This window comes from Corvus kubaryi, unplaced genomic scaffold (genome assembly GCF_017639235.1).
Source record: "Corvus kubaryi isolate FWS band 111438036 unplaced genomic scaffold, C.kubaryi_AGA036_p1.0 split1-37296, whole genome shotgun sequence".
Lineage (NCBI taxonomy): Eukaryota > Metazoa > Chordata > Aves > Passeriformes > Corvidae > Corvus > Corvus kubaryi.
The window spans coordinates 18,197,178-18,225,087 of record NW_024582075.1 but is presented as its reverse complement, the minus strand read 5'-3'; the positions used below and the strand labels follow the sequence as shown (position 1 = coordinate 18,225,087).

Below are 27,910 nucleotides of genomic sequence, written 5' to 3'. Positions count from 1 at the left end.
CCTTTTATTTCAATAAATTATTTTATTTTTTATATACAATGTTAAAAAAGTTAATGCTATTGAAAGTGATTAACAAGCACATCTGACTTAGCATTATGTAAACATAATAAAAGTTGGACTAAGAGCAACATCTGTTTTATTCTGTTCTGTTTAATAAGCATCTCCAAAGAGTTTATCCCAAAAACCCATGGTTTTCACAACTACCTTTGTTTGAGAGGGCAGTGCCTGGGAGCCTATGCTGAGATGCAGCATTACTCCCTTGTGTCACTCTGTTTTCAATATCTTGTGCTTACATGCTGTCAGGTGGAGTTGCTAGCAAGTGCTGGTAGGCTGTCACTCTGCAGCTTTCATGGAGTTTGTCCTGCACATGGGAGACCTGCAGTAGGGTTAAAGAGAGGTGAAGTCCCCTGAAAATAAGAAAAAGCAGGATATGATCAATCCTGTTTTGGCTGTTTATTTGCCGATAAAGCCAAGTCCAGGAAAATAGACCATGCATAGCTTTACTATATTCCCAGGCTGTAGTTTTGGCTGCCATCATTAAGTGCATCCCAGATAGGAGGTGGAGAATTAGCAGCTTTAGACCTAACTGTGACATTCATAAGTCCCTCTGGGCACCAGCTGCTCTTGAAGATCACAGAATGACAGTGGCTGAGGTTGGTAAACCTTTTGGGGGTTACCTGGTCTAACCCCTCTGAGCTCAAGCAGAGCTCTCTACCACCAGTTACCCAGGACCCCGTACAAGTGGCTTTCTAATATCTCCAAGGAGGAAGACTCCACAAGATGCCTGGACAACCCTGTGCCAGTGCTTGGTAAACCTCACATTAAAAATATGTTTCCTGATGTTCAGAGGGAACCTCCTGTGTTTCAGTTTGTATTCATTGTCCCTTCTCTTGTCACTGGGCACTGATGGAAAGTCTGCTCTCCTCTTGTTTGCTACCACTGAGTGTCCAAGGTTGGACTTGGCTGGACAGAAATGAGTATGACCCCATCAGCCCTCAAGTGGGTGAGAACTGTCCTATAGGAGGTTAACTTGCTTAGGCTTTATTGGCAGAAAATAGTTTTTTTTTTTAAAAGTGCATCTATTCACTACATAGCTTGAAGAAAAGTTGTCCAAACTTCCTAAGAGTTCTATCCACAATCCTGATAGAATCAGGATTAGCCACTCCTATTAATTGATTGTTTCAAGGGGGCTGTAAGAATATAGTTGACGTTTCCTAGGGCTGTGTTTTTACCATTAAAGGAGATGGATACCTTGTTTAGAGATAGAAGATGACAGGGATTGCCCAGTCTGCTTCTCTGCTCCGGCATGGATCTGACCTGGAGCTAGAGTCTGGGCTTGGGTCAAGTTGCAATGACAGTTTTAGCACCTCCTTATGACTTGGTTTTTCTCAAGCAGTGGGACAGGCTGCCCCAGCTAAAGTCACCATCCATGGAGGTATTTAAAAGATGTGGAGACATGGCACTTAGGGACATGGCTGAGAGGCAGACTTGGCAGTGCTAGGTTAACAGTTGAACTTGGTCTGAGAGGGCTCGTCCAATCTAAATGATTCTATGATTCTGTGAGTGTCTTTCCAAGGGCTCAGGTGGCCAGCATACCAGTGCCAAAGCAGTCCCTACAATTATATTCTATCAGCTCCTGTGGCAGTGTCAGGTGGGTTGATCCCAGCAGCCAAGCCCCCACCCAGTTGCTTGCTCAGTTCTCTCCAGTGCATGAGGGAAGAGAACTGGAAAGAAAAAAGCGAAAAAAAATGTTGATGGACTGAAAAACCCAAAGTAATGTTAGCAAATACAAAGAGCTTTAATTGTTTTGATCGTTTTCTCCAGCAGCTAAAATCAGCAAAAAATGAGTTATCCATATAATTCTAACATTTCTGGCTTCATCCTTTAACTAGACACTGGTTCCTTCTGTGTCTTTCTCTGCTGAAGTAAAAAGGCTTTTGAAAACTCAGAGTTTTATTTCCATAGAGGTATCAGAAGACTACAATTAAGCTTTTTCTCAAATTTTCTGTGTCTCTGTAACTTAAAACCATTAAAAACTTTAAGAAGAGATTGCTAAATCCTTGCTATAAGATACTTCTTCCACCCCATCAGATCACTATATGGCTCTTTTCTGTACCCTTTCCATTTCTGAAGTTTGTGTGTGTGTGTGCATGCCTGAGTGTTGAGTGTGTGACCTTCAGAACTGTCCAGATGCCCAGTATCCAGCTCATCGAGTTATGCTCAGAGTGAAATTCACACTTTCAGCTGTTTCCCACTTCTCTTTTTTATCCATTCAAGAACTATAATAATCTGCTTTGTCTCTACATGGACAGATTAATTCCTGTTGAGCTGAGACTCCTACTTATCACACTGCCACCCACACTGCAGCCCGGGCATTGGTAGGCATGGCTTTCAGGACTTCTTTTCATGGCCATGGCCTTGTACTAAATTATCACATTGAATCCCATTTCACATAAATAGTTCAAATTCTCCAAACAATCAAATCTCCATGTTGCCTGAACAAACATTCACATGTGTTTTTATGTGTATACATAAACCTCATTTATATTATTTGTATGGATTATGAATTTATGTATTTTATATATGTGTGCCACTATACCAAAGGTTATTTGCCACCTTGTCAGTTTGTGCCATCCACAACTGTTATGAGCTCCTGTGCTTCCGGATGTCTGCCAGACCTTCAGCCTGATCATCTGTCAGAGGCAGCTCTCCATACGAGTTAAGGACTTATGGAAGAGCTGGGCTGTCATAACAGAGAACAGATAGATGAAGTGGCAGGAGGTGACAAAGTCCTCATTTTTAGTAAAAATGGAATTCTATTGTACTGTAACTTGGATTTTTTCAAACTTGCAGACTTAGCTATTTTAAAGTCAAAAAGCTTAGCAGAAGAGACAGACACTGAAACTCTTATACATTGTCTCCTTCATAATTTGTCTAAGCTGCAGTTCTAAAAGGTTATAACCAAATGTATTACAAATGTTTAATTGCCTACAGTTTGTTCAAAGCAGCTTCATGAAAGCCATTCCCTTGCCACAGTACTGCCCTGCCTTATTTTTCTCACTCACTTTTCTGTCTTTGCATTCAGCATCGAGATTTCATCTTCACCTTCACCTGGCAGGAGTTGCAAAAATATGCTATGTTCTTCATGTTACTGCTCCCCCCGCATCTTCTGCTAGCTGGATCTGGATCTTGTACCTGCAGACCTGCAAGTATTTTTGCTTGAACAGCTCCTCAAGCTCAGACCCAGGTACACACTCTGATACAGGATCCAGCCACTAGAGGGGACAGAGCCTAACATTGGTATGAAAGCACCTCAGATGAGCTTTTGTGAAGTGCCTGTTTCTGAAATGAGGCTTGCTCTTCGGGAGGAAAGCAGGTTAGACAAGAAAAAGCCCCTTTTGTTTTGAGACTTTTAGGTTGATGGCACAACAGCTTGTCGAGAGAGGCAGGCATATGTGCCAGGGTGTTACTGCCCTTCCCCAAAGGCAAAGTGTCATCTTTCTCTGCAGGTACTCCACTATTGTGCTTACTTTGGCGAAGCACTTTATGGCGCTGGGAGACAAAGGAGTGTCACACAAGCGTTGGAGTGTCGGTGTTAATACTCAGCACTCACCCTCTGTACTCCCTGCCTGCTGAAGGGTTGCAGTTGCTGGCTGTGCTGCAAGAGCTAAACCCCTTCCTGATTCTTTAGCTCAGATCCGTTTGCTTTCTCTCTCACACAAACACATAAACTCTCTACACAACCAGCTTAATGTAGACAAAATGAGTCTAGTGAGAACTTTTCATGGATGTAAAGTGACTAAAGATTCCTGTACTGTTAGTGTTGTTTGGTTCCTCATTCTGTGTGTTGTGGTTGTGCTGCTCTATAACCTCTCTGTTTCAATTTGGCCAGGAAGAAAACAAGTATATTCTATCATTTATTAACTGGCTGGAGGGAATTCTGGAGAGTTTCATAACCAAGTAAAAGAAACTTTGAACTATGAAACTTGAACAGCTAAGCCTGTGGTTTGAAGGCATTAAATTGGAACTTCAGGGGATACACCAGCCTCTGTAGTGGCTGTTGAAATGCTGCTTTGGGGAAACATGTCAGGTCATGAAGGCAGCTGCAATTTAGTTGAAAATTATGAAAATTAATAGTACGGCATTTACATTAATGAATATTGGCCGTATTAGTGTTACTATGCTCCTTTGGGGATATGAAGCTGCAGCGGGGATAAAGAAGCAGTAGCCAAACAAGCTAATACACTTTCCAGTTCTATCATTCATTTAGACCACAAGATCATGGTAAGACTTTCTATGATGCTGAGAGACTGTGATTACTCTTTCTGTGGTGCTGTTAGTGAACTGATTTTCAGGCTAGCAAAACATATGGTTATTATCTGGTTAATAACTTCTTGAACATATGACTTGTAAAGCTTTAGCACTGTCCCTTAAAAGACTTGGTAAATTGAAAATACTGTTTAAGCTTGGAGCTGTCAGTGCTCTAGTTCAGATATTCAATAGAAACATTAATTAAAAGGCATTAATGGAAAGAAGATAAAAAAAATTACCCAAGCTCCTTCTTAGCATACAGAACCCCTAGAGCTGGTCATTAGAGGTAAGGGTCTGTTAAACTGCAAGATAGGGAGGGACGAGGAGAAGGTGTTTCACTGGGAAAAAAAGATTGCCTAAAATAATTGTCAGAGGTGGCTCCTGTAGTCATCAATAGGCACAAAAGCAGAAAAGATACAGATCTAAAACTCTCCAGGACATTACAGGTACTGATTAGTCAGAATCACAGGCAAGTGGCGGCACTGCAGAAGCCAAGGAAAATTTTCATCATTAAATGTCATCTTAACAATGTGTTTGCTATTTGATCTTTTGGTAAATTTCTTCCATTATTGTGAAACTATGGCTTTTAAGTGTTCCCTTATTTGCAAAGCTTAAACAGTTTTAGGGCTGAAAGATCACACACAAGGCACTCCATTCCCTGGGGAATAGCTGCATTACAAACCCCCGCTGGAATCCATTGTCATAGTCACCAGCATATCCTAGCTCTCCAAGGGCTAGAGGAAGCACCTAGATGGAAATGGGAATGCTAGTGTTTCTGCATAAAGAGCTTTTTATGCTGATCAGAAGACGATGTGATTCAAGATCATGGATTAAATGTTAGTGCCTCAGGGAACAGACTGTGATGGGTGGAACACCAAAGGTTGCAGTCACATAAGCCAGGACTTGCTCGCATGAACGGTAACATTGCATTCAGCACTATTGCACAGGGGAGGGGCATTGGTAAGCACGGATACAGGTACTGAGGAATGACCTGTGATCGTAAGACACAAACCCCATTTCTATTCCTTCTTACATTGAGTCTGCAGAGGACTACGGGCTGTAAAGGAATATATTACACAGTTGCTCAGATGTTTTAAGTTTCTATTTACCCTTCTAATAACCTCAGGCCTCAGTTGTGATGCCTTGGAGTCAATGTGTGCACAGTTTTACATTAAGTGTTTAAGAGTGTCTAAAGCGTGAGGATAAACATCATCCAACAAGGTATAAAATAGATGGGTAAGTGTGATAGTGCCACAGAGGGCACTGCACCTTCGTCTGTGTTACCCTCCCCCACCTCCAGGGCTTGGCTGCTCATGCTCAATGGATTCAAGGCTCAACTTTACTTCCTACTGGCTGCATAACCTCAGCCAAGGGTGCTGGTAAAGCTGCTGGCCTGACAAAAAGCTGTGTAAATGTCTGTAGAAAATAAGAAATAAGCTTAACAAAGGTAAAATTATAGGTAGGTGGTCAAGCAATCCCAAGTACATAAGAGGAAAGGTACTGACATGAAGAGAAATAAGCTTCTAGTGGAAAGAAAGTTGAAGCTGGTTGCCAGGTTATTGGGTGTACTTGGTACTCATGGGGCTGGTGGAAAAGACACTGGGTTTTAATGTCAAGGGTTTGCTCTAGGAGTGGTACACTCTCCTACATGTTACCCAGAGGGCAACAAAGGCTCCTTGGATTCCTTACAAGAGGTCGTCTGTAGCTCATCACATCATAGCCATGTTTTGTGTGTGCCAGACAGGAAACACTTGCTGTGTACTTGTAAAGTAGAGCCTATCCTGTTTGCAGAGCCTCTTTGCACCTGACTAGACTACAGACGCCTGAGCAAATGGACCCAAAAGAAGGGTGGCAGCAACAGGTAATGGGACCTTCTCCACAAAAATCACCCCTGAGGCAAGTCAGCACAGGCAGACTGCACGTGATGCCACCAGTACACATGGAGGAGGCTCTCACATAGGCATAGGGGTTTATCCATCACAGAAAACCTGGAGTCCCTACCTGGGGGACTTTGATAAGAGCTTTAACTTTTACACCAGATGTTCTGTGCCTTGCTTGTTCTGATTTATTAACAATACATAAAATGATCCAATATTTGGCCACTGCTTTTAAATCATAGGATTTTCCATTCTAAATGACAACCTTTGCATTTTATTAGTGTGGCTTAGTCTTTATTAGGCCTTTATTATGTCTATATATCTTACCAACACTCTCAGAAGAAGCTTTCGTACATACTATAAATTACCTTGACAGTGGAATGACCACATCCACTGGCATACTTGAGAATATGATGCTGCTGGCCCAGGTCTTGGCAAGCACATAAGAGAAGGAATCATTTGTATTGCAGTCACACCAAGAGGGGAAGCTGTGGGCTTGTGGTGTGAGTGGAGATGGGGGTGGTGAAGCCTCCTGAATCCAACAACTTCTGCTGTGACCAAATCTCTGTGAACCATATGAAGGCGTTTAGCTCCTCTTCCTCAGTTTCCTCATTCCTGAAAGGCATATTTTAATTCCCTGGAGAGACACAAGAACTGATTGAATAATGTCTGTAAAACAGCAAAGAGATAAGCACTGTGTAAATGCCATGGTGGATTATTGCTATTCAGTCTTCCAAAGGACCACCAAACTGTGTTTTGCATTTGAGCTCAGCCAGATCTTTGGAGTGAAACCGAGAACTGTATCTTAAAAATTCAGGAGCTACTACTTAACAGTCTCTGTAAGCACAGCAGGCCAGTGTTTGCTGTGTGCCCTGAGCTGTATTTGCCTTATTCACAATTCTTTTTGCTTTACCCAGGAATACACTATTATGTATTAGTAGTATTATCAGGAGTTAAAGAGGCTGGTCACTATTACCAATTTGTTGCTGATTTCTATGGATTTTTCCTCATTTTTCCTCAAATATCAGAATGCTATTTTTGAAGCCACTGAGAGGAATACATTACAGGTGTGGATTCCCTGAAGACACGTGTTTGCGGAAGTCCCTAACAGCACTGTTAGGCCCATCTGGGTAATGACAGTGAAAGAAAAAGAGATCATGAATGCATCCTGAGCAAATTCCAGCAGTGATTCTGTGTCATCCCCTGGCAGTGACAAAGGCTGGCAAATATCTTCATCTACCCACAAGACATTAAGACCATTTCTGGTAGCTCATTACAGTAATTTCTTCTTTTGCCTGGGTTGTACAATATTAGCACATGAAACAAATTTCTCATCCTCAAGCCTCAGGCCCTGGATGTTCTGGAGAGGGTTGTTCTGCATTTTGTGGGTCTGGACCACCTGTGATAATCTCACCTAAGACTTGCTTCACTGAAATCACCCCAGTGAAAGCTTGCAAGGTCCAGAGACTGGGTAGCTTGAGATAGAAGTGTCATGTCCCCTGAGACAGTGCTTCTGCAGGGGATGGACTATATACTCCTTGCAAAAAGATGAATCTAATGTCTCTGGAGGAGCCTGTGGTTCACTAGGAGCTGATGTGACAGGCTTAGCTCCTTGCATATCCACAAATGGTGCTGCCAAGAGAACTCTCTCAGGCACACATCAAAAAGGTTTCCAACAACTTGGAGCACATTCCCCTGCTTCAAGAGCAGTCCATATCCTCAGGCTCACTGTCTCCAGCCAGCTATGCCTCTGTCTCCCATTCTGCTCTCTCTGGTCTGCAGAGGAGGGTGCCTCTCCTGCATGTCTGGAGTCCATTTCTGGTGTCCAGGAGTCCAGGAGTGCATTTCTGAAGTGATTACAGTAAGGACTAGATGAGTAGCCAAGATAAGTGTATACCACCTTTCCTTTTGTTTCCTCTACCTCTGCTAACCATTATGACAGCATGAAAATTCATCATTCCATTGTATCACAGAATATTCTGAGTTGGAAGAGACCCACAAGAATCATTAAGTCCAATCTCTGGTCCTGCACAGCAACATTCCCAAGAATCACACCATGTGCCTGAGAGTATTGTCCAAATGCTTCTCAAACTCTCTCAGGCCGGTACTGTGACCACTGCCCTGGAGAGCCTCTTCCAGTGCCCAGCCACCCTCTGGGTGAAGAACCTTTTTCTAATATCCAACCTAAACCTCCCCTGACACAACTTCAGGCCATTCCCTTGGGTCCTGTCACCGGCCCCCACAGAGATCAGTGTTCTGCCCCTCTGCTTCCCCACCTGAGGAAGCAGTAAACTGCAATGACATCTCATGTTTTAGTTTTCTTGCTTTCTTCCCTGAGCTGATTCTCTTCTCCAGTCCTCACTGGCCCACACCTCTGCGCACTAAGACCTTTCGGTTCTCTGAAAAAGGAAATGAGTAATGGCACTGAATGGACTGTCTCCTTACAAGGAGGCACTTGACTGTATCCCAGCTGCTTCATGCCCTGTGTTAACAAAAGCAGGAATGTATAAAGGCCCGGGAAGGGCAGCTCTTCTCTGAGGGGATCAAGATCTCAGCTCAGCTACATGACTGTGGAGGAGCTTACTTGTCTTATACATGTTACCGTCTAAACATCGGGTCCATAAGTGTCTGAAGTTGGGTGGAAAGTCCAGGTCTTCTGTGGCATGATACTCAGCGTTGCCTCAAACGATGGGCCATGGCACGCCTTTGAAAGGGGCTGCGTTGATTGCGGCTGGTTTTACAGAGCTGTACAGCCCATGCTTTGACTCTAAAGCCACCAAATTGACATATTTTTTATGGAAAATCTTATTTTAGAAGCAGGTGATCTCACAGCAAATCAAGATCTGGTGCTGCAGTTCTCTTCAGCTGAAACCATGTGTGGAAGGCAATTCCTAAGATTCAGTATAGAATATCAGTGAGTTTGGAAAAAACTGTAATTAAAAACTCCTTGGTCAATGCTAGCAAAATGATGAGTGGAGAAGTTTTGGATCGTAATCTTTATATGTGGGGCTGACTGAAACTGTCTAAGTTAGCATCTGCCACCTGAAATTTTTTTAACTGGGCTGGAAAAAAATTCTAATTCTGTGTTTATATGTATAATTAAGAAGCCTAAATGCCAGAAAGGAGCAGGATTATGTTGCTGATGTTTTCATAAGATCATGTACTACCTTATGGTCTCATTGGCAAAGGTAAACTACTTTATCTGGACTTCAATTCTTGGTCTTTTCCAGCATCTGTCCGGATACTTTACTGTAAGAGTCCAAAAATCTGACCACTTTGTATTTTTATCAATGTAACTGAGTAAAATGCAAGTTTCATCTTTAATTTATTAGCAAACATAGCACTAATTTTGAATTAGTTTAATTTTCAAATCAAATAAAAATGCTTTGTACTCATGTCTGTTCAACTTCCTCTGACTTGATATCAAACTATTGTTACTTCAAACTACTTCTGGTTTTGTGCTGGCTTTTTGTACTTTAGACCATTATCTACTTTTTGTCTCTGTTGGAAGAGATCCTGTTTTGATCTTAGCACATTATCTGACACTGCATTGCACCATCTGCTCTCTGAGGCAAAAAAAGTCCTTGTTTACTTTTCTAGAAGTGTTTTCAACTTCATATGGATAATCAGATGACCTCCCTGGCTTTTTTTAGTGCTCTAAATAATATGTCACAGTATAGTGAAATAATGCATTTCCTCTACATTTTTTTTACTTGTTGTACTGGTTTAATTGATGAAGCACAGTGGATCTCTGCATCTACATTGAATTTGTGCAGCCTTTACTGATTCAAAACATGATGTAGATTATGTGGGACAGTGACATACTTTAAGTGATTTGCTAGATCACTACATGGAGTGAGGTGTAATTCAGAAGAGTCCTCTGCAATTACATCCCTCCACATACGTGTTATATGAATGATCTTTAGTACATTATCAGTGGATAAAACAATTCAGAATTTTTCAGTAAGATCCGTATTTAGTGTCACAGATCAATTCTCTTTTTTACTTTTGCCCTACCAGTTAATGATTTTATTATCCTCTCAGTTAAGTGCCAAATCATCCCTCAGAGACAAGCCAGTTTGACTTGCTTATGCAAACTTATTCAAACCTCCTTAAATCTGGAAACAAGCTGTGAGATCTGATATGAGTGAGGTCTTTGGTTCATTTTCTGAGACATAATCCAGAAGGCTCACTGACATACAGTGCTGGAAAAAAGAACATTCAGCGACCAAGACTATTTCATTCTGGGGCAGAGGCTCAGGTCAGAGCCCATTCCACCCAAATACTTCACCCTGTCTTCACCTGTGGCCTGAGCACAAATAGGAGTGGTTTTGCTTCGGAGAAAGATTATTGCCCTGCTCGCTGACTGTGTGTGCTGGGGCAGAAAGAAAGCCAGGTGCACGTGACTGATGACACTCATGGCTTTTTTTGAGTGATGCCACTGCTTGCTCTGTGCAAGAGTAGCAGGATTCTGTTGTACAGCAGTATTGATTGTTCTCTTACTGTAAGAGAAACCAAACAGCCCCTTTGCCTGCTGGCCGCATTCTATTGTCCATTTACAGTCCAGGGCTAGTTTTGTCTCTACTAAAAATTCATACTGACCAAAACTTCATGCTGGTTCAAGAACATGTTTGCATACATTTTTGCCTCTATCTACCATATTGTAGGAGCTTCTTTAGCACAAAATTTGTCCCAGAAGGATCTATTTTACTGCTGGCTGAATTGTGTATCTGTATTTTATCCTTAGGACTAGGGACACATGGAAGTTCTGCTTTGTGCCTCCATTTCCCAAAGCATATTCTGTTCAGGCGTGTGTAGAATATAAGGTCCTCATAACAGAGTAAGTCTCTTACAGTAGTATTGAACATGGTCACAGAAAATAAAATTCCAGTCTTATTTAAATGGCTGCTGTGTAAGCTTTAATACCAATAATAATATCTTCCATCTTCAGACATGGTAATATTAGTTATGAAGTCCTTAGGACAGCCTTTCCATTATTGTCCCAAAAGGAATGGTGGCAGTAATGGATGGGAAAGGTAGGGTAGACCACACTGTGCAAAATAACTCAGATGAAAAACATCTGAGTGCTTCCCTACCCCCAGGAAGGATGCAACCTGAGATAGGAGCATGTGTGTGCTGATTTAGAATAACATTTCCTTCCTATGCTAGTCTCTATGAAAATGCAAACAGGTGTTAGTAAGCTAGTGTTACATTATGACAAAATCCCTTTCAACAACAGGCCTGGGCTTGCCCCAGCTCAGGGGAAGGAGCCAGGAGAGGTGGAAAGTAGTAAGTAAGTTCCTCCTAGAGGTGCGCAGCTCACCCAGGTTTTAGGGATTGCTTTCTTCCCTTGCTTTGCTTCTCTCCCCTCCATCCCTTGGGTAACACTACATGTCAGCAGCATCCGATCACAGGGAGTGGAATGAGACTTTGGGCTGTGCCAAGAGCTGGAAGCGTGCCTGCTGGTGAAGCAGAGGCAACAGGCTGCTGCTGGGGCTGTCAGCCTGACCCTGCTGCCAAGAAAAGATGCCAGGGAGTTCTCTCTTGGGTTCATTTACCTCCCCCAGGGCAGAACCTTGGCTCTCCTGAGCAGGAAAGCTTGGGACCACCTTTTGTAATGCTCTTGCATCAGCCATTGAAGGAGAGGGGAAGAGCAGAGGGTCAGCTCTTTGAGCTTGTCCAGATGTGCACTGGCAAGGGAGGGGCCAAGAAGGAGAGGGAATAGCTCAGCAGATGTTTGGGTTGTCAGGCTGGTCTTGCCTTGCAGCAGGGTGGCACCTCTGTGCTCCATGGGGAACAGGCATGTGTGGCTCTGGACTCTTCAGGTGTATGTATTTCTCAGGAGCACATGCTGTCAAAAGTAGAATATAACCCACCTTCTTGCTTTCCTAAGTCTTATTTAGGTAGAACAACAATACACAGCCACAAATGTACAATAAATTCCCCAAATTAGGCTGTAAGTCTAGTTTTTAAGGTTTTCACCTTCCCTTGAAAGTTAGTTAGCTCTCAGCTACAACAAGGGGAATTCAGTCTCCAGGCTTCTGGTCTTTATCCACACAAAATCTGTGTGGACCCAGCCCCATAAACCTTTGTATGCATCACATGGAATTATTCAACCCAATAACAATCTGCAACCACAAATTCAGTTGGTGAGGATTAAATGCTGGTAAAGGGTGGAAGACATGTTGCCTTATACACAAGAGTGGCAGCTGATCCCCTAGCTACTTCACACCTAGACCACTTGCAACATTCATGGTGATTTAAGATACCTGTTTCTGAAAAAATATTTCCACTTGAAAATGCTTATTGAGGTATTTTGGAGAAGGAAGAAATAGCATTACTATCCCAGACCTATGAGTGTAAAAGGACCAAAAGGAGGTCCCCATTACTGAAACTGGTGAACATCAAATCTGCTAATGGACTTAATACCAGTCTTCATTTACATAATTTAACTGAGAACAGAATTCAGCCTTGTTATTTTATTACATAAAAACTGACCGGAGTCTGGTATGAATGTCTGAACACTCAAGCCAATTTTCCTCCCATTATCTATAGAAAAACCAAAAGTGAAAAGGAAAAAGTGCTTTAATAATTTGATATGTTTTACTCTAATTGAAACTTCTTTCCTTGTGACTGGAGAGAGAACAGGTGCCTAATTAGAGTCCACGATAATTCTCACACAGATATAATTAAACAGCAAGATAAATAAAAATCTCTTCTTGCAAAACTGTTGCCACTTTGGAGTTAGATGTTTAAGTGTACAGAAATAAATCCTTTCCCTGGGGAGCACATGATATCACTCTTTTGGGAAAAAGATTTTACTTATTTATCTTTCCAGTGGCCATGTTACTCATGAAGAGTACAGGCCACCTTGTTAGGAAACAGTTTTGCTGTTACTGAAAGATTGTATGAGTGTATACAGAAGGTTTTATTTAAAAGTAAATTCTGTAAGAAATTGTTACTTTTCCAGGATATTCTGGAACTTTTTCTGAAGTACTTTAAAGAAATTTTGTTTTTAATGTATTCATGGAACAACTAGAAATACCTTAAATGGGTCCGACTGTTTGGCCCTGTCCTGAGCAGATGCTCGCTGCCCAGTGAATCTGGTTATTCTTGATGTGCATGGGTAGTGCAATGGAGAGATACAGAATTATACCAAATTTGGAGGAGCTGTGGACTCCCTTGAAGGCAGAGAAGCCCTTCAGAGAGACCTTGACAAATTAGAGGGCTGAGCAATCACCAACTGAATGAACTGTAACAAGGACAAGTGCCGGATTCTGCCCTGGGGATGGGGCAACCCTGGATGTGCAGACAGACTGGGAAATGAGATGCTGGAAAGCAGTGCCACAGAAAGGGATCTCAGAGTCCTGGTCGATGGCAAGTTGAACTTGAGTCAGCAGTGCCTGGCAGCCAGGAGGGTCACCTGTGTCCTGGGGGCATCAGACACAGCATCACCAGCCAGGCAAGGGAGGGGATTGTCCCGCTCTGCTCTGCTCTGGGGCAGCCTCACCTCCAGTGCTGGGGCAGTTTTGGGTGCCACAGGATAAGAGAGATACAAAGCTATTGGAGAGTGTCCAAAGGAGGGCCACGAGGATGGTGAAGGGTCTGGAGGGGAAGCCGTAGGAGGAGCAGCTGAGGTCACTTGGTCTGTTCAGCCTGGAGCAGCCTGAGGACAGACCTCATTGCAGTCTAAAACTTCCTTGTGAGGGAAGAGCAGGGGCAGGCACTGATCTCTTCTCTGTGGTGACCAGTGGTAAGACCCATGGGAATAGCCCAAAGCTGTGTCAGGGAAGGTTTAGGTAGGATATTAGGGAAAGGTTTTTCACCCAGGGGGTGGCTGAGCATTGGAAGAGGCTCCCCAGGGAAGTGGTCACTGCACCAGCCTGGCAGAGTTCAAGAAACATTTGGGCAATGCTCTCAGGCACCTGGTGTGATTCTTGGAGTGTCCTGTGCAGGGTCAGGAGCTGGACTTACTGATTCTTGTGGGTTTCTTCCAGTTCAGGATATTTTATGATTATCACAGAATCAAAGAACTGTTTTGATGGACTGTCATCCTTCAGTAACAAACTGAATAAAAAGATAAGAACCAATTGCGTTGGCACTTACTGTGCTAGACACCTTACCTGGAGGGCACAGCTAACAGGAAAAGACGGTACAGATAACCTCTCAAATGAGCATAATAGTTACATGTCCTTTCTTTTTAGTATTCTCAGCACAGATCCTTCATTTTTGTACCCTCAGACAGTGTTTTAAGGAGAAGAAAGTATAGAAAAAGCAAGTTTAATGAAAGAAAATATTTGATCACAAGATTAACTTTACTTTGGGCCAGAATCTCAGAGATGAAGGCACTTGTTTTCACAGCCAATTTTGATGGTCTACCTACTACAGTGTGTCTTGGATGACATAGGCATAAACACACAGTTCACCATCTACCAAGTCCCTCCATTCTTAGTATATCTTCTGGAGGTATATTCTTTGGAAAGGGCTATGGTATTTCTGGTAATGGCATTACAGTGTCTGAAAATGCACTTTACCATCATGCTCCAGGTAATGAGGGCTGAGTTCTAGTGAAAATCCTGGAGAAGTACAACGAAATTCTCTACTCATGGCAAATGTGTTCTTCCTGATTAATGAGGTTATAATAAAACACCTTGATGATTGGGTCTTGAAAATTCCTAATTTTCCTAAAATTTGAAAAGTTCTAAAGTCAAATCTCAGCTGATGCTCTGTGGTACCATTTGTTAACACCTTTTCTTCACTGAAAAGACAACCACAAAAGTGGCAGCAGATCTTCTAAGCTAAAAAGTTACTATTTCATTAATAAAAACAAATGTAATAATGTACATCAGATCCAAAATTATATTATTACTGAAATTATGTTATAAATAAGATTTTCCCTGCATATAGTGCTGATATACTTAACATTCTTAAATGTCTCTTCAGGTAATCCTTATTAACTGCTGTCTGTATCTTTTTGCTTACAATTAGTAGTCAATTGGCAAAGAGTCCCCTCCAACCAGACCATCTGTGCTGCTTTGCTGCTAACATGAAAGTTGTGTGAACTTCACAGAGGAGGTAATTACCAAGCAGACTAAGCTACCTTAAAAGGATGGAACAGGGAAAAAAAAAAGAAAGAAGATTCTGGTAGTTTGCACTTCAAGATAAATGATTGATATGTTCGGCTGCTCTGCTTTTTAATGCTTCACTGAAATCCTTAAGCAGTATGCTACCGGCCCTTTTGATGTTTGCTTGTAGATCACAGCAAACAGAAAATACATGCATAATGAGAATGATCAAGGCTCATTTGAACATTGAGACTGTTGTAGACAGAGACTGTGTAATACCAGCTTATGTCTGTGACTACAAGTGTCTCATGAATACTTGAAGAACTGAGTTGCATTGTTAGCACAGAAAAAAACCCAGTGCCTGCATTTGGTCCCTTCTTTGCTGCTTCTTTTTTTTTTTTAAATCAGGTTTTTTCCTTTTAATTATTGCTATTAGTAATTATTTGTCTGAGAAGGAACATGTGGAGAAGCCAATGTGAAGGAATTAATGTGTAGGTAATGACTGCTGTGAAGCAGGCTTTAGAACTGATCATTCTTTCTCAGACAGACTAGAGACTGTGGAATAATCTGCTCTAATGTTATTGGGTCGTTGGGTTGGTTGGTTGGTTGGTTGGTTGGTTTTTGCCAATCTGGATCAGAAGCAGTGGAAACACTGCTGGATTCCCAGCAGTGCAAATCCAATACAAATTACATTGACAAGAATATGAAAAGTTGTTTGCTGCTTTTGTGCTGATGCCAATTGTTGTGAGTTCAGCAGGACTTTAATAGAATGAAATAATAGAAGTAAGCTGTGTTTTTTCCTAATGAATCCTATACAAGCTTTCTAGTCCCTAAATAAAGTGCTCATGTGTTTTGGGCAAGCACTCTTTTTATTTTTTTCTACCATCACTTGTTCGAACATAATGAAAATGTGCTCATCTTGAGGGGAAATCTAAGAAATGAAATCAATGTAAAGTTTTAGGTGAAGAATTTCAGCTGTAGCCCTAAGGTAGCAGCATTTACAGGGATGAATCCTGTCAACACAGTGGATTTCTTTCTGTTTATTTACAAAATCTAAGTTTTAATTAACTTTTCAAAGTTAAGGAGAACTTGGGAGTTAAATGGTAGGACTAAAAGGACATAGTTTTGTTCCTCATACTATCTATCTTTATCTTAGTAAAGATTTTTCAGATTCATGAGTTTCATAATACTAGACACGGATGGAAAATGTGATGTGGCTTCATGAGCAAAACCCCAGAAAAGCTGGGGTCCTGCTGCAACCTCAGACTTGATAGCTCTGGGTAATGCAAATTAAAGTTGACTGTGAACCCAAGGATACATTACCTGGTCTCCTGAGGACAGTCAGAATGGTCCATCATTTCTCTTACAGGGGTGACTGGATTTGCACTTAGAACTCTCCCTTTCCAGGACAAGCTGTGGTTATCCTCATAGTGAATGTGGTCACTCCCAGGACTGTTGCAGCTGGTATGGATCAGAAAATCCTTTTGAAACCTATCTAAAGGTCAGGGAATGGACACAGACAAATGGAGGAGAGAAACAAGGCCACATGGCTGAGCTGAAAATGTGAAGTTTCTGCAGTTTCCCTTTCTCGTCTGTTACAACCGGAGCATCCCCATCCACAGCCCATAGCAACCGGATCATGTCTGCAATCTCTCCGCAGCTGACCTCCTCAAACACCACCAGCTTTCCTCACTCTCATCAGGCTTGTTCTTCTTCACTTCTGGCAATGCCAGGTAACCTTGTGCTTTTCACGAGAAGATATATTGTAACACATTTTTTAATCTGTTCGGATGAATGCAGGAGAAATGTGCCATTAATAAACCCTTACACGTAGTTAAGTCTGACAGAATAGTTGATTTGGATCAAAACTGATCACTGCAAGTTTGCTGACGACACCAGTCTGTGTGGTGTGGCTGATGCACTGGAGGGCAGGGATACCACCCTGAGGGACCTGGCCACCCTGGAGAGGTGGACCTGTGCAAACCTCTGGAAGTTCAATAAGGCCACATGAAAGGTCTTGTACCTGGGTCAGGGCAATCCCAGACATGGATACAGGTTGGTCAAAGAATGGATTGAGCATCCTCCTGGTAAGAAGGACCTGGGGATATTGCTGCATGAGAAGGTCACTGTGACCCAGCAATGTGCACTGGCAGCCCAGAAAGCCAAACGTGTCCTGGGCTGCATCCAAAGCAGCGTGGGCAGCAGGGCCAGGGAGGGGATTCTGCCCCTCTGCTCTGCTGTGGTGAGACCCCACCTGCAGTGCTGCATCCAGCTCTGAGGTCCCCAAAATAAGAAGGATGTGGACTAGCTGGATTTGGTCCAGAGGAAGATCACAAAGATGATCAGAGGGCTGGAACACCTCCCCAGGGAAGAAAGGCTGAAAGTGTTGGGTTTGTTCAGTCTAGAGAAGAGAATACTGTGGGAAGACTTTACAGCACCTTCCAGTACCTACAGGGAGTTACAAGAGAGCTGAAGAGGGACTTTTTAACAAGGGCATGTAGTGACAGGATGAGGGGAAATGGCTTTAAACTCAGAGTAGGTTCAGATTAGATATTAGAATGAAATCCACTGAGAGGGTGGTTAGGAACTGGAACAGGTTGCCCAAGGAAGTGTCTGTCCCACACCTGGAAGTGTTCAAGGCCAGGTTGGATGGAGCTTTGAGCAACCAGGTCTAGTGAAAGGTGTCCCTGCCCATGTCAGGGGATTCTGCGCTGTATGTAAAGTCCCTCAAACCATACTATGATTCTCTGATTCCATGATTAATAAGATGATGAGCTTGCGGGAAAAATTGCAGTCAAAGCACTTTGGGGATATTAGACTGAACAGAATTTCATTAATGGAATCTGGTATATGATCTTTCAGTCATATTTTCTTAGACCTTTTCATGTAGGCAGATGCATTATATACTTACTGTAATGTCAGTTTGCTGGGTTGTCACCTGTGTACACACTGACCTCTGTCACTGTCAGGGAAGCTGATGTAGTCTCTAGAAATATATGAAGAATTAAGATCAGGTCCATGCTCCTTGAGATAAAGGTGAGAGAAAAACATGCTGAGAACAATGGGAACAAAACCTCATCTGGTTATTTTCTGCCCTGCTCACATGAAATACAAATGAAAAAATCAGCAAGTAGAAGGTGAGACAAATACTGGAAGGTAAGTTCAGCATAGCTGTATTTTATGTGCAGGATGATAACTAAAACAATTTAGAAACGTCTCTTCTTGGGAAAAAGCGGATCAGGAGAGATTCTTGTCAGAAAGAAGAAACTGTGAACTCTCAGGTGCAGGCACCCAAATATGCAATTTACACTCATAACCAGGCTCAAACATTCAGGCTTCCTCTCCTCTGCCATAGAAGTCAACAAGCTTATAGCATAAACAACCGGCTTCAGTGGATTATCTGTTTAAAAGGCTGGAAATTAATAACTTAAATGGTAACACCATGATGTCAGGACTTACCAAAATACCATAAATTACCGGGATCATTTCACTCCAGTTGCGGAATCGTTAATGGCACACCTTACTCAAAAAACACCAGGGGAATGAAAATTATTAGCCCTGGCTTCTGAAGGAAAAGCCTAAATGATCACTTTCTCAATCACCTTCACTCTGATTTTTTAAGAATAGACTCAAGAAAATTTGATAGAGACAGCTTTCTCAAAAATAACTGAGTGTATAAAAGCCTTGTGGGAAACTGAAAGGTGGCTATAGGAAAATTTTCAACACTAATAGCAGAGAAGAAGTGAACTTCAACCACTACTTTTTTGGCTGTCTGGCCATCAGGTCTCATCATGTAGGTGACCTAAAACCATGTAGTCTCATTTTGATAATAGAGGGAGTGAAGTAGGTGTTCCAGGAATGCAGAGAGAACCTGAAGGATGTGCTGGGTAGAGAGTAGAGGGAAAGAAAACTAATTATTGTTAATACATTGCAGAAGTATAGGGCACAAGCTCATAAAAAAATAAGGCTTATTTCCTTGTTCTGTTGAATTTCTTTTAAATGCAAAATAATAGGTACCAGAAGCAAAATAACAGCTCATCAGATGGTGCTCCAGTTGTAAGGCACTATATATAATGTGGAATGTCTGTAGCTTTTAGACTTTATCAGCACAGGTTTTTCTCACATTGTTATGTGTGAGCAGAAGTTACTATTTCGCGATATACTGCCAAGTGCTAACCTTTCTCAGAGTAGAAAAAGCAGTTTTAGGGAAGACAAAATTCTACTGAAAGCTGGTCATATGTCTTTGAGAGAAAAAAATCATACATGTTTCATTGCACTTATCCCCCTGAAGGGCACAGTCAGCCTTGAATACAGGTAATCAAAGGCAAGATTTCTCTTATGGCAATGGTGTTCTCCTTCTTCAGGGGACTGGGTGCTACAGATCCCATCTCCCAGATCTTTGGAGAAAGGACCCAGCTACAGCCTCTAGTCACTGCTGACTGCCCTTGCTCTGAAGGGAACCTGGCAGCCTAAACAGACTCTGAAAAAAAATCTGTACAGCCTGTTAGCTTTATAATTGAGAAGGGAAGGTTGGAGGCTTAAGCTTCCATCTCTCAAAAAATGTCACATTCTGCACCTCTTTCTTGTAAAGTGAATAACTCTTTCATTGCCAAGAATTCTGTGTAAGATTCGAACATTCTGGCATTCTTTTCTGTTAATTTTTCAGAGGTTTAATATGGTTTGACCATTTTCAACACACAGACAAGCTTTTGTATGTGTAAGTGGGCTACTTAGCCTAGGCACCAGAGCAGTGGCTAACACTTAGTATTACTGGCTGGGGAACCTGGCAGCAAAGAGCTGCACAGACGTAGATGTTCTTTATTTTCACCAGTTTTATGATGCTCTTGTCATGAACTATCATGAACTATCCAATTGCTTTTCCTCACGCCTAGAAGATTTACTTTCCAGATACATTTTCCCTGGGCTGGGTTAAGTGGTCCAGCACATGGATTTGGATTTGATGAAGGCTTGGATTAGAGTTTTGAAACTAACCCCGAAGTGTGTCTTAAGAGTGACAAGCGGGAACTGGCATTCAGATTCAGTGATATTTACCAAAGCTACGCAAATACATGTTCTCATTTATGTCAGGATTAAATGCCAATGGTTTTCATAATTTTTAAGGAGATGGCTTTCAGAACAAAAATGGTGATGTCAGTGCTCAGTTGAGATGTGTGGAATATCAGGACTGTGTCTTGTGCTCAAATCAGACCTTTGAAAATGTTGAGTTGTAATCGGAAAGTGTGTCCATGCAGTATATTCACCTATCTTCATTGATTATTCCAGCTTTTTCTATTCACTTTGATAGCATGAGCCACAAAAGAGCTCTCAGTCCTCAGTGTTTCTGCAAGAGAAAACTAAGTCTGTTCTACCAATTTTAGAAAGTGCTGTCCCATCTGGCTCTTCAGCCAGAACACCTGAAAATGGAAATTCCCTTAGTCTGTTTGCTGTAAATCCTACCTTCTCACTTACCAGCTCTTCTCTGTGGAACACAGTTGTGTAGACCAGTTACAGAATAACATAGGAAATAATCTTGCCTAACTTCACTCCTTCTTTCAGGCAGTCAGCACCTGGGACTTTTAGATTGTGTCATTAAAAAAAAGTAAGAAATATTTTGTCCTCAGAGGCTAATTCTCAACATCAGCACTTACCAATGGACAACAGAAAAGCCCTCATGTCTTGCTCATGTGCATTCTTTGTATCTTTAGAAAATGCAGTATCTCCTGATCCTTTAAATAAGAAATGACCTAATTCCTTTTAATGGGGTCATTAAGAACTCTAATGCTCCAGGTATAAATTCCTGTTACTATGGTGCACCTTAATTTACTATTCATATGTGAATCCCTTTGGGTTCCTGATTACCATCCAGCAACAGCAATTGACTCTTGAAATTATTCCCACAGGTGTGACATTGCAAAGGACACTGCAGTTTACACCTTAGTTCCCTAATTAAAGACACAACACTCAATAAACCTTGAACAACTAGCAACTGGAAGCTAAGTCAGTCTCACCAAATTCCTGTTGACATGGGTTTTGTCGCCTGATAACTGACCACAAGTGGGTCATGTGAGGTGTGCAGAATGAGTATTGAGGTCACATGTTACTGAGGATGAACGAGTAGGAACTGAGTGAAAAGCACCCTCATGTATACAGTGCCTTGACAAAGACAATTTGTTGCAACTCAGTGCACAACATCTGAAATATCACAGGTGCTGCAATTCCAGCTACCGGCTGGGCCATGAAATATCAGGTGAGATTGGTGGGGGAAGGAGGAATGGGCTTTAAGGAACTTGTCATCCTTCTCCCTGTGCTGCTCTTCTCTCTGCAAATGCAACTTAGCCATAAAACAGCTCTTGTCATTTTAATCAAAATCCTGGCCATGATGGTATTCCAAAACAGAAATTTGGTTCTTGTCGGTTTTTTTTTCCCCTGCAGATTCAAGCTCTTAAAAGCAAAAAGAACATAACCAGGTTTATTATAATTTCTTTTATTACAGCAAAGCAAAACATTTTTATAACACTCATTCTGCCCTGTATATATATAATTCTCTTACCGAAGCATGGATCTCTGAGAAAAAGAGACAGAATTTCACAGATGTTCCAACCAATGGGGCAAACATTTTAAGAGTGATAGTAAGAATGGCTGCTGTTGAAAAGCAGCATTGAGCAAATGTCTCATTTAAGGTTATTGTGCATTGATGAAATGTGCTCTTTGTTATGTCAAGTAGGAAAAATGTTTATGTGCAATTGTTTCAGAACTACTATCCTACTTTTACTACTTCACTTGAGCAGGAGTTTTCAAAAATTAATTAATTAACATGTAAGTGTCAAGGTAAAACAATACTAATGATAAACAACCTGTAATTTCGATACTTTTTGCATCAAACCCTTTATCTCCCGCCATTAGGTTTGTCACGATAAAAGGACAACATAAAAGGGCTGTGTTGTCTCAAAAGGAGGGTGCATTGAGCCAGCAGCCCATCTCCACTACTTGGCATTTGCAGTTGTCCAGGTAAGAATAAGAACAATAAAAGCATATCCCCCTGCCATGTCTCCAAGTCTCTCCCATCCTTCACTTATTTTCAGATGTGATTTGCCGAGTAACCTTCTGTCTTCTCAACATTAATACCATCTTCCTCTGATGGAATAAAAAGGGTTTTTATCCACAGTTTCCTTTGGGAAGGAGCTTCACACACCAAATCCCTACTGAGCAAAAAATATCTCCTTTCATTTGTTTTAAACTTGATTCCTTTGATAGTCTGTGGTTTCTGTACTGAAATAATTTTGTCCTTAGTTCCAAGGGAGTCTATATAATGGGCCTAGCTGAGATTTTCCACAGAAGAGCCCTCACAGGGCTGTGTTTTGCACTGGTAGCTACAAAGGTGTTGGTGACACAGCAGTGTTTTGGCCACTGCTGAGCAGCTCTGCACAGCACCAATGCTGTCTCTCCAAGATTCTGCTGCCCATCGTTGGGCTGGGAGTGTGCAGGATCCTGGGAGGGCACACAAGTAGGACAGCTGACCCAAACTGACCAAAGGGATATTCCATACCAGATAGCATCAGCTCAGATATAAAAGCTAAGTAAAGGAGGAGGAGGAGGATGAGGAAGAGGAAGAGGGAGGCAAGGAGGAATGTCTGCCTTCTGGAGTTTGCTGAAGCCCTGCTTCCCAGGCGGTGGCCAGACATGGCTTGCTGATGGGAAATAGAGAATACTTTTTTCCCTTTGCTTGTGTGCTTTAGTAAACTGTCTTATCTCAACCTACAAGTTGTTTACATCTTGTTTTCTCTCTCCTGTCCACCTGAGAAGGGGGAGTGATAGAGCAGCTTGGTGGGCACCTGACATTCAGCCAAAGTCAACCCACCACAGTCTAATAAAGTGTTTTTCAAGGGTCTGACACAACATTTCCTGGTTCTTGTACAAGATATTGTATCCCTTTTATACAGACTTTCACACCAATAGTGTATGTCCCAGATGGTGTGTTCTTACACAAGCATGGAACTGCTACACCAGGAACGAAAGCTAACACCAGGGCAGCAGAAAATAACACCAACCCAAAAATTCTACCTTTGACACTGGCTAGAATTCCAACAATTCCAGATACTGATAGGTTTCAGATGGAAGGCATGGTTTATCTGTTCATTCCCCTGTGTCCTGGACTGACCACAAGCAGGATTGCAGTGCACTGGCATCATCCTCCTCTGACACCAAAATCCTGCACACATCCAGCTGTAGGTGGATTAACTCACTAGGTTCAATCTTAAACACTCTCATCAGATGCCAGAGGTGACTTTTATTTCAGCACCTAATCGCTATCAAGAGAAGTACAGCATTACAGTTAGTAAAACACCAAAACACTTTTATTCTTTAAACCCCAGGAATGAGGCTCTGTAATGAAATTCAAAGGTAAAATGACAAACAGAAATGAAAATACTATATCTCCAGATGGCAGTAAAGTTCATCCAATTTGAGCACCTGAGGCACGAAATGAAAAAGCAAAGATGGATATATCAAAAGATGACTGCAATTACCTCTTTACCTCAGAGAGGCTATTCATTAAAAAGTGAAACAATACATCTTTAAGAGTAGAAATAACAAAAGAGTCACAAGCTTGACATGAGCCAAGTAAGGAATAAATGCAAGAGAATTATGCCAAAAGATCTGCTTTGTGTCTAACTTGCAGCAAGATTAATTGAAGGAACACTCACAGAAGCATTGCAGCAATCTTTGGCTGTGCTGAGTGATAGTGGCCACTAACATCTGTGCACCTGTTTCTTCTTGCTCCTTACATTTTTCCCTATCTATGCTTGATAGGTTGAAAACATTTTATCTGTAACGCAGGAGCACAAAGCAGGCTTCCTCCACTGTGCCAGGTGCTGTGTACACAGACATATGCAGCCCCAGCTCTGTGGAACTTCAAATAAAAACACCAGAGGACACAAGAGAAACAGGGACAGCAAAGACAGACAAAGTCAGTAGGTAGTGTAGGAAATACACAAGGATTTTTTCCCTGTGTCTCTGAAGCAGTGAACTACTTGAGGGAGTACCAGCTACTGGTAACTTATATGAACAGAAAGTTATTGTGTGGTACTGGAAAAAGAAAAGGAGAAAACATTTTTCAGTTAACCAACCCTAGGTCCATAGGTCCAGGGAAGTCTGGAAAGTCCTGTCTCTTGTAGTGGAGCTCCATTACCCAAGTCTGCTTGACAAACTGATAGAGGGGCAGCTTCCCAGGCAGAAAACAGCAGGGGAAAATGTAATCATTTTTCTTCTGGGGTCAATGTGGATGTAATTTCTCACATGTCTGCACAGTCCAGCTGAACAAGCACACCAGGACATTGGTACGGGCCGAGGTTGTCCTGACATTCTTGGGGAAAACACAGCTCTTGCAGACTCAAGAGACTGCTGTTGAGCTGGGCTCCAGGAGCACTGGAGGGCTGCTATGGGATGCTGTGTGTCAATGAACCACCGTGACTACACTCATGGGCATCATGCAGCTCCAGCCCATCTGCCAGCAGTGCCACTGCCAGCTTGGGGACCCTCACTCCTCCTGGAGCTCAGAGCCTGGGCTAGGCTGTGCCTCACTGCTGTGAGTCCTCTGCTTGCCTTGGTCCAGACCCTCACCAGGAAGAAAAACCTCTTTTGTGCAGACATAACTGACCATTCACAGTGCCTTGTTCTGGTGTGCAGTCAGCAGCACAGAGTCAAAGGCACTTCAGTGTTTCTCCTCTCCCGGGCAGGAGAAGAGGGACTCCAGTCCCTGTACTCAGAAATAGGCTTATCCTTATTGAAAAGGCTAAACACAAAACAGCTCCTAAGGACTGGCAAGGAGTCACCTGTATGCTGGCCACCCAAGATAGTAAATGATGTCACTTTTTTTCTTAGAAGCCAGAACAAATCTATTGTCTGAAATGCCCTGCAAAACGAGCACTTTATATGTGATCGACTGAAGTAAAGTTGGCTGTGCACACTACTTTGCTGAGGGGTTGGGCAATTTGAATAGTCTGCTATGTTGTTCAGAATCAAAGACATAACTGTACACGGTTTGACAACTAATCAGTAGTTCATCATACAAGTGCCGTTCTGCAGCAGCTGAACAGAGATTCTACACGAGTTTGCTAACTGCCCACCAGCAATTGTTGGGTGATAACACATGCAATTCCCCACGTTTATGCAGATACTCAGATTTATCTGACAGTTTTATACCTAGAAGCATGATACACAGTAATTAAAATTAAAAATGTTTTGACAGTCAAAACCAACGGATACATAAATTAGAATGATGTAAAAAGCAATGGTTTCAAAAAATACAGATCTATAGATAAATCAGAATGTTGCAACAGAGAATAATTTAATACAAGACCGTTAATGTAAAGCAGCTCTTAAATACAGGCTCAGATTCTGAATGGGAGAAGAGTAATCTTCAGAACTACAGCCAAGGGAAACTGTGAGAGATTGAAGAGGAAAAAAAATCTTCTTGCTAAACAAAGAGTGAATGAAAATGCTAACCAAGGTCTTAGATTCACACCCAGGGCCACACAGCTCTGTGATATGTCTATGCAGGCACAATCTAAAGTTAATTATCTTTGATGAGGCTCCTTGACCCAGAGATGAAATATCCCACTTCGTTCCACATCCTCTTACACACATGCTATTAATCAAAATGTCAGGGGTCATGCTTAAAGGTATTGAAGAGGATGCTGCCACTCAATTTTACTCTTCCTTTCTCCAAGACAAATCAAGTAGTTGTTGATTGCATGCATGATTCCTAAGAAGGAAAACCACATTGCAATCCTAGATTGTGCCTATATTGTGCCACATGGTGTTTTCTCTGATATACCTCATGATGATGAAGTAATGCTGTTCAGTAGTAATGACAGTCATCGGATACCTTTTAAAAAATAAGAATATGAACAATGGATTTAGACAATCCTCACAATTCTTCCTTGTACTCCAAAGGACAAAAATTGTTCTACTTCACTCCCCAGCAACACATCCCCATAAATGCCAGATCTGCAACTGAAACATCTGCAAGGTTTACATGTGGGCTCAAACCTGCCATTGGTTTTGTATATTGAAGTACTATGAAATGGCTGAGTGTGGAAAAGACTAGAATGAAAGAAAGCCTCACTGGGTCTTGATTTTGCCATGAAGACTTAAGAGCTATGTATACACAAGCCTGTAGGTTCTTACCTCTACGGACAGGAATGAACATTGCTGGTCACCATATCTGTGAAAAATTTCAGACACACATAATACACATAAAAATGTGTGTTTTTTAAAAAGTCTCTGTCAAATATCTGCTGTCTTTAATTTCAAAGGCATATCATATGAAGTTCATGAGGTCTTTACCACTAAGCTTGAATGCCACTAAATCACCTGTAGCAGTCTCAGAGAGCCATTATTTAAACCACTATTCAAATAATTTCAAGATTAAATTTCAAATGGAGCAGCATTAAAATACAAGATCCTCACCTGCATAATGTTCTTCCAGAAATGCCTCTTCTCATGTACAAAGTACTTCTATTTAGCAAGAGTTTAAAAAAAAAAAAAAACCACACACACACAAAAAATCTAGATAGGGATTACACATATCCCAGAAAGTGAGAATATACACACATCCCAGAAAGAGAGAGACTGGCATTTCAGGCTGTATAAAGTTATTAATAGGCTGATAATTCACTTGACATTGAAAAATGTATATTTATAAGCAACCCAAATGACTAAAAATAAAAGACTGTTGAGTAGCAAAGTATGTGAAATAGACATTATGATAAGAGAAATGAAATCACACCTGCTACAATGAAAAAAATAAATCAAGGTTTTTTTGTTAATGGATGGGTGAAAGCTGCTATGTTGCCATGGAAGATTTTTCTTTAACCTGGCAAGATAAATGGAAAAAAATTGTTCCAGGAATCTGCCATCTGACTTTTTTTTAAGTGCAGTTTTCTAAAGCATTTAAAATACATTTTAGAGTCTGACTCTAAATGCAAGGAGATTTCCAGAACAGATTCAAAAAATCCTGTTAGAAGGAGTAGCCATTTCTATGCAAGTAGCCAGCACTGGGGGTTAAAGTAACAACAAACTTGAAGAAAAACTCTAGACCAGATTGTTTGCCAAAGAATTCACTTGTAGGTATGCGATGCCCCAGTTGCATTAGTGAGAGTATGGGGATTTTAAAAAGTCAGGAGCATCTGGAAATCTTACGGGAACTGACAAAAAAAAAAGTGGGTGTTCAGCATTTCTGAAAACTGGGTCATTTCTACTTAACCATAATGACTGTGCAAGATTTACTCTTTCTAACTACAGGACACATTACACCCCGGAACTTGTGCCTATTACAGACTGATCTGCATGTTCATGGTACATAAATTTTATTGCATATCTGTGGAACAGAGTTTCATCTTAAACCTTAGCTTAGAGTTCAAAATCACTTCCTTTGAACGCATACAAACAGAGTAACTGCTTGGACCAGGCCTGGTCTACTGAGGAACATAAATTGTGCCATTTGTGCCTTTGACCTCATACTAACCCAGAGGCTGAGAGTGCTTGCATCTAGAGCGTTAAATTAGACACAAGACTTCCTTGTGGGGAAGATTTTCCCCCTGGGCAACAGAAAGAAAGCAGAGGTTTCTGCCATAGATAGGATATTTTATTTGCCTT

General features: G+C 41.7%; 1 long non-coding RNA gene across 2 annotated transcripts; it reads right to left on the bottom strand.

The window, feature by feature from the left end:
- LOC121657412 lies at window positions 1–27,910 on the bottom strand. 2 transcript variants are annotated; one of them, XR_006013617.1, is made up of 6 exons: window positions 18,165–27,910; window positions 16,577–16,748; window positions 7,918–8,035; window positions 6,557–6,825; window positions 2,617–2,743; window positions 1–407 (listed from the first exon to the last, which is right to left on the bottom strand). It is a non-coding gene; the product is annotated as an uncharacterized LOC121657412 (long non-coding RNA). The 2 variants fall into 2 exon arrangements; XR_006013616.1 differs by lacking the exon at window positions 18,165–27,910 and having other exon boundaries at window positions 16,577–17,398.